The sequence below is a fragment of the Zalophus californianus genome, chromosome 4, assembly GCF_009762305.2.
Source record: "Zalophus californianus isolate mZalCal1 chromosome 4, mZalCal1.pri.v2, whole genome shotgun sequence".
NCBI lineage: Eukaryota > Metazoa > Chordata > Mammalia > Carnivora > Otariidae > Zalophus > Zalophus californianus.
Genome location: NC_045598.1, coordinates 121,432,268 through 121,439,552, shown reverse-complemented (window position 1 = coordinate 121,439,552; position 7,285 = coordinate 121,432,268). Strand labels below are relative to the sequence as shown.

Sequence of the window (7,285 nt, the reverse complement as noted above, 5' to 3'; positions counted from 1 at the left end):
AAGAAAAAAAATACATTTTTTAAAGATTTTATTTATTTATTTGACAGAGAGAGAGAGAGACAGCGAGAGAGGGAACACAAGCAGGGGGAGTGGGAGAGGGAGAAGCAGGCTTCCCGCCGAGCAGGGAGCCCAATGAGGGGCTCGATCCCAGGACCCCGGGATCATGACCTGAGCTGAAGGCAGATGCTTAACTGAGTGAGCCACCCAGGCGCCCCAGAAAGAAAAATATTTTGTAACAAATGAAAATTATATAAGACTTGCATTTCAGAATCCATAAGATGTTACTCCAATACGGTCATGCTTGTTCATTAACACGTAGTCTCCAGCTGCTTTTGTCCCGTAATGGCAGAGTTGAGGCATTGCAGCAGAAACTGCGGGTAGGGGACATGTAGGAAAGAGGGAGGATGGGACTGTTACTTCAGAGGAAATAGTGTCCACATAGCAATGAGGGTTCCCCAACACCCACTGGGATGTGGATGCCCCAAGGCCCCACCTTCTCCTGTTGCTTCTGCTCCTTTTCCTTTCTGCCCCAAATATTTCCTATCAGATTCTTTACAGAAAGTGTTTGTCAACCCCTGGCCTAACCAACAGTACTAACATATTTAAAGGGGGAAAAAAATGTAATAATCAGAAAGGTCAGTGGATGTTTAAGAGGAAAAAAATCAAGAAAATTAAAGCCAAATGTACCCCTGCAAGTACTAACTTAGGAGATTAGCTTGATGAAGACCCAGGGTTAGCGAATCCCGGTAGAACCTGTTGCAAAATGGATGCATTGAGCTAAAATAGTATATCAATGGTTGTCATAGCACCATTTACTGAGCACATCTATATGCCAGACGTTGTACTTAAGCATGTTACATGCATTATTTAATACTCAACACAAGACTATGAGTGAGGTGGGTACTAACTCCATTTTAAAGATTCTATTTATTTATTTGAGAGAGAGAGAGAGAGAGAAAGAGCATGAGCAGGGGGAGGGGCAGAGGGAGAAGCAGACTCCCCCCTGAGCAGGGAGTCCCACTCAGAGCTCGATCCCAGGACCCTGGGATCATGATCTGAGCCAAAGGCAGATGCTTAACCAACTGAGCCACCCAGGACCCCCTATCTCCATTTTAGAGGTGAGAAAATATGAGGTTCAGAGGGGTTAAGTGACTTTCCCAAGTCTCTACAGTCAGTAGAAAAGCTTGAGTCTAGGACCATCTGCCTCCAAAGCTCTTAGCTACCTATCCTATATAGTCATTAATATTCTGCTGTTTTACCCAACAAAGAAACGTCAATTTGGTTAGCTCTGCATGTGCAGCACCTAGCCCAAAGCCTAGCACATCTTAGGTGACCAGAAATCATTTGTTGAATATGTGAAAGATCCTTTGTTCACCCAGCAAAGGTTTTATTGTAGTTTGGCTTCTCATGTAGTTGCTCACATGGAAAGAATGCATCAAAGGGAGAACTCAATCCTTATGCCTCTTGCCCGCTCACCATACTCCACTGTCAGGTAAAACTAAAATGGAATTTAATGTACACGAATCATTTACGAAGTTGGTTAGTGTAAGTCAATCCCTGATCCACACTAGGATAATAACAGAATCAAGATCTTTAGCCCACAAAGCTGTGGGGACCAAGCCCTGTCCACACATCAGCACTAGTGAACCTCAGGAACCTTCCAGAAGACAGTTGGTCTCCTTGTGTACTGCCATGAGCCCTCAAGAGTGGGCCTAAGAAAAAAGATTCCCCGGGTGGCAAAGCCATCTCCCTAATAGGAGCAAAGCTGGGATGCAAAACCAGATCTTTCTCACTCCAGATCCAATGCTATTTTCTTCTGCCACGCCTTCTCTTTTGTATGACGAGATGTTTACCATCCTTCATTTTCTTTAACTACTCAAGAAATCCATATTCATTTTAGGAAAAAAAAAAACAACATAATACATTAGAAAAAAGAAAAAAGTTATACATAATCTCTCTCCCAGAGATGATCTATTAATATTCTAGGCTATAGGGGTGCCTGGGTGGCTCAGTCGCTTAAGCGTCTGCCTTCAGCTCAGGTCATGATCCCAGGGTCCTGGGATCGAACCCCGCGTCGGGCTCCCTGCTCAGTGGGGAGTGTGCTTCTGCCTCTCCCTCAGCTCATGCTCGCTCTACCTCCCTCTCTCTCAAATAAATAAATAAAATCTTAAAAAAATATATTCTAGGCTATATTCCAGATTTTTTCTTATGCATGTATGTTTTAAAGATTTTATTTATTTATTTATTTGACAGAGAGAGAGAGACAGTGAGAGAGGCAACACAAGCAGGGGGAGTGGGAGAGGGAGAGGGAGAAGCAGGCTTCCCGCAGAGCAGGGAGCCCAATGTGCGGCTCGATCCCAGGACCCTGGGATCATGACCTGAGCCGAAGGCAGACGCTTAACGACTGAGCCACCCAGGCGCCCCTTATGCATGTATGTTTTAACCAAAAACGCAACTGTACTGTCTTATGATATGCTTTGGCCTCTAATAGAGTATGAATATTTTATAACAATCTATGTACATATAATCATTTTTAATGTCATCTTTTATTGTATTGATATGCCCTAATTTAGTTCACCAAAATCTCACTGTCAGACACTGAGCTTATCTTGGTTTTTAGCCTATAATCTAATGTGTCTACCATATACTCAGTAAGCAATTCCCCCAACTCCAACCCTAATCCTCACTTGACCTCTGCCTCAAATGTTGGTATGAAATCCTATAGCGTCCACGTATTAGCAGTGATAAATACAACGCCTCCATTTCTGAGTTCAGAATCAATTCACAGTAGACACAGTTACTTGAAACAGCAACTTTATTACTAGTAAGTCAGAACAGTTTAGTTAAGGCCACCGATGGGTGTTCCTAACGGAAGACGGAGTCTAGACCTTAGGACAACCCAAACCACCGCCTTGTACCCTCTGCCTCATAAGCACACGGCAAATAGCAGGCCTGGCCTCTTAGGACGTGGAGCAGAGAGAGGGCAGGACACACGGTATCTGCAGGCTAGCAAATCTTCAAGAAAGGAGAAGAGCTAAGATGCCTGTTAGAAGGCCATAACCGCAAAGCTACGCATTTGCTTTGGCCATGGCCATGGGCTCAGTGTGGCTGCCCCCAGCCCTGCTGTCTCAGCCCTCGTCAATCTGCAGAAAGCACTCAGTTTTGCCTTGACATGAGTCCTTCTTAGTAATTATATGAGCTGATGAACTCTGCAGGAGCCTAGCTCTCTCCTGTAAACTGAGGCACAGAGGTCCCAGCCTCTTTCGCTTGGAGGTGGATCCCTAAAGGTTCTGACCACCTCGGGAGCTCTCCAGGGCCTGCAGCTCATGGCCTTCTGCTCTCTCCAAGAGACCACAAATACACCTACCCTGAATATGTACTTTCGCTGCCGTGTCTTCCTGAGACAGTGAGGTCAGCAGGTCCCAATCCTAGCTCATGGCTTTGGACAAGGCACCTCGCTCCTCTGAACCATGCTGCTGTCATCTGCAAAAGAAGGTGAGCAAGCCCCTGTCAGAGACCGTCGAAGTTGGCACGGCAGGCAGGCCCACCCCTGCAGCCTCCCCAACGCCCCTAGCCCGCTCACACTGGCCTGTACCCCTGCTTCTTTTCCACGGGGCTCTCTGCCCGGGCCTGTTATCCCTGCTTCCTTTCCACCTGCCCCTTCCTCCAGGCAGCTGGCCCTTTAAGTTCAGCTTCCCTGGGAAGTTTCCAACACCTGGCTTGCTCAGATGCCACTCCCGTGCTGTGGGCTTACCTCTCTCATACCCTTATCCGCACACCTGCCTGCCTCGCCTATCCATATGCTCCCCAAGCAGGAAGCTTGAGTCTTTGGTCCCCTTTCCGTGCTCAGTATCTGGCCCATTGACCAGCCTCTGCTGAACAGTACGGGGAATGGGCAAGGAGAATGGGTTCAAATCACAGCATCCCTGAGTTCTGGAACTCCATAAGCTTTATCCTTGTTAGTGTCTGTAACTCTCTAAACGCAGAATCTTACCTCTTAGACTGAAAACCGCCCTTTGAGGGTACTGGGACCCACACCATGGCAACTCAGCAGGAAGCTTTGTGTGTGCGAGGCCCCATTGGCGCTGGATCAGCAGCTCCGTGCCCAGGATTACTGAGAATCTGGAGCGGGAGCGTCTGCCCCGGAGGCCTGGGTCATGTGTGTTCACAACTGGTAGCCTCTCCAACACAAACAACCCCGGAAAGACAATACCAGTTTGTTCCAGAGAGAGGAATTCTGAGCAGTTGCCATTTCCTGGATGACTGAGTATTCTTTACCCCGGAAACATGAACGGTCTGAACAGAATTGCTTCAAAAACAGCTCTCCCCCCGGTTTCAAATTGAGGAGGTCAATGTTACCTCTAACCAGTTTGTGATAGTGATACTGGAAACAGGGAGGCTTCTGTTTGATATCTCAGTACCACCCGCTCCAAGGAAGATGCAAATTCCAGCCTAAAAACCAGAAAGGGGAGTACACAGAAGGCCAAGTACATGCACTGGTTTTCGGGGAGAACTGTAGGTATAATTACTACCTCTGATCAGTCTTGTGTGCAAATGATTCTGCTTATAACATACGGACATTAAAAAAAAAAAAAAAAACTTGACTATGGAGCTAAGGAGGAAAACACTGTGGCCTTTTATAAGGGAAAGTGTGTCCCTAAGGAAATAATGAAGGCCCCAGTTGCTCACATCTTACAAAAGAGACTGTACAAAGCTCTCTCGAAAATACTGCGGGGAATAATTCTATGTTAGCTGGGGAATTGGCTAGATGATCTAATAGGTCTTTGCCCTCACTCTAATTTCTATGATTCATGTGTGACTTATTTAATTGTTACCATCTATTGCAGATATATAAAAGAATGCTTTTATTCTAAAAAAAAATCTAAATTCAAATCATCTTTAATATCACACTAAGTTCTCACTCCCGTCACCCTTCAGAACATTGACATATTAACTTTTTGACCTACCCTGAACCCTCCTGCTACCTTCCAGGATCCCGAAAGTACGTCTGCTATGCCTCGGGGTGTAACACGGAGCCCCCACCCCTCGGGCGCACTGAAAACAGGTTCGGGAGAACTAAGGGTTAAGGGGAGTCCCCCAGGAATTCCAATCTGTTGCAGGCCGCTAATTCAGAAGCTGCCTGGGGCCTAGGTGTAACCACAGCTAGGAAAACAATGCCTAACTGCCTTATCCTCTACAGCATTTAGCATTTATCATGGTCAGAAAACCACCTGTTACTTGGGAGCGATTCAAAAGAATTCTGAGCCATCATTAAAGCAATAATGAATAAAAACATATTGTGAATCGCTACCTAAACCCCAGGCAGATGTGTTCTTTAACTGTGGGCTTGATCTGTGCTATTAATTTGGAATTAGAAATAACAGACAACCGAACATACCCCAAACCAAGACCCTGCCTGCCCCTCGGTTTTGTTTTCTTTCAAGTCCTTGACCGTTGTGGCGAGTAACCCATAGCAAGCAGACCTGACCGTTCTTGCAAACCTGAGCTGGCGTCCGGTATCTCGCAGCCAATCAGAATCAAACAAACCACTAGATCACTCTGAACGCCCATCAACGAGACTGAAGGAGATAGGCTACTGGCAGGGGCGGGGCGAAGGGCCGGGCTTTTAACCCCACCCAAGGCGACTGCGGATCTCGGACCCCAGAAGAAAATACACCTGACTACTCGGATCCCACCAGGAGATGCGTCAGGAATTTCACTGGGAAACATCTGAAAACACATTTCTCCAGCTGTCAGCAGAATTGCAATTAAACACAGAAACTCACATGGAGGGGTCAGTGGCAGGGAGGGGTCAGTGTTGACTTGCAAGTTCTCTTTGGCAGCTCTTGGTTTGTTTTTAAGACTTTGATTCCATCTCTTCAAGCTCCTGTGAAATCTTCCAAGAGAAACGTGCTCCAGAGAGGGTGACGGGAAGGGCAGTGGGGGTGGGAAGTGAAGAAGAGAGGGGCAAAGCAATTTTGTGGTACGCGGGTGTTCATAACTTTGTATTAAAGATTACCCTTAGAAGAATTCAGAATTCGGTTGACAGATCTATGCAAATGTACGAAAAGTGGAAAAAGACAAGCTGGCGTTCATTTCAAAAGTTGAAAGCATCACTTTGATTTGCAATGATCTTCAATCTACCTCTCTTACCGCAAAGAAACAGTGCAAAGAAAGGAGCCCCAAATGTCATGAAATAAGGCCTGCCAATGTTCTGTTGGCATATATTTTAATTCTTGAACAATTACCCTGCCATATACATTTATTCTTGAATTTTATATATTGACACACTAAATTTTGGAGCTGGAAGAGAAAATGACACTTGTAAATACCCCGAAATGGAAAATCGACTTACTTTAAAATACAGTCTGCGCGCACGCTACTCTAAATCTGTAAAAAGTGCAAGGTATTACTGCTTTATTGCAGTTGGCTTAATGTTACTCTCCAACACTTTGAATATACATGTTCATGCCCTGAAAATGTTTTGATTAAGCATTTTCTGGGATACACTATCATCTATATTTAGGACATGATCTCTAAAATAGCTACAATAAGTTTAATTAATATGAGTTTGTAGTTGACAATGGCCTTTATGTGGCTGCTATCATATTATTGCCCTTCAATGGCTCCCCTTTGCTTTTCAAATTAATTACAGACTATTATTCAAAACTGCCCGAACATGGCCCCAAACTCCTTTTCTGGACTCATCTTCTATTATTCTACAAACTTCACACCAGCCACAGATGACTCCCGAATGCTCTACACAGCCTGCTTATCTTTTGTTTTATCTCTATGCCTTTGCTCGCCCTATTTCCTCCTCTTAAAATGCCCTTCCTAACCGATCCCAGTTGAAATCTCAACCCAAAGACCATGTCCTGGAAGCCATATCTTCATCATCGCCATATCCCCAGCATCCATCACAATGACTGGCAAGGACAGAGACTCAACATGCCTTGAATGCATGGATTTTCACATCCTTTTCAATACTTAGTCTTTTATTTATTTATTTATTTTTGCAAAGATTTTATTTATTTATTTGAGAGAGAGAACCAGAGAGAGAGAGAGCATGAGAGGGGGGAGGGTCAGAGGGAGAAGCAGATTCCCTGCTCAGCAGGGACCCCGATGCGGGACTCGATCCGGGACTCCAGGATCATGACCTGAGCGGAAGGCAGTTGCTTAACCAACTGAGCCACCCAGGCATCCCTCAAAACTTAGTCTTTTAATTAAGCCTTTTCCAATCCCTTTTCCTGATGGACCCCAGAATGCGGTGTTGGAATTCTTTTGT

The 7,285-nt window shown here is 45.3% G+C and overlaps 1 long non-coding RNA gene across 1 annotated transcript; it reads right to left on the bottom strand.

Moving 5' to 3' along the window:
• Window positions 1-255: 255 nt before the first annotated feature.
• On the bottom strand, window positions 256-4,139 carry LOC113912504. The gene is made up of 3 exons (XR_003516859.1): window positions 3,995-4,139; window positions 3,368-3,483; window positions 256-371 (listed from the first exon to the last, which is right to left on the bottom strand). It is a non-coding gene; the product is annotated as an uncharacterized LOC113912504 (long non-coding RNA).
• Window positions 4,140-7,285: the final 3,146 nt, after the last annotated feature.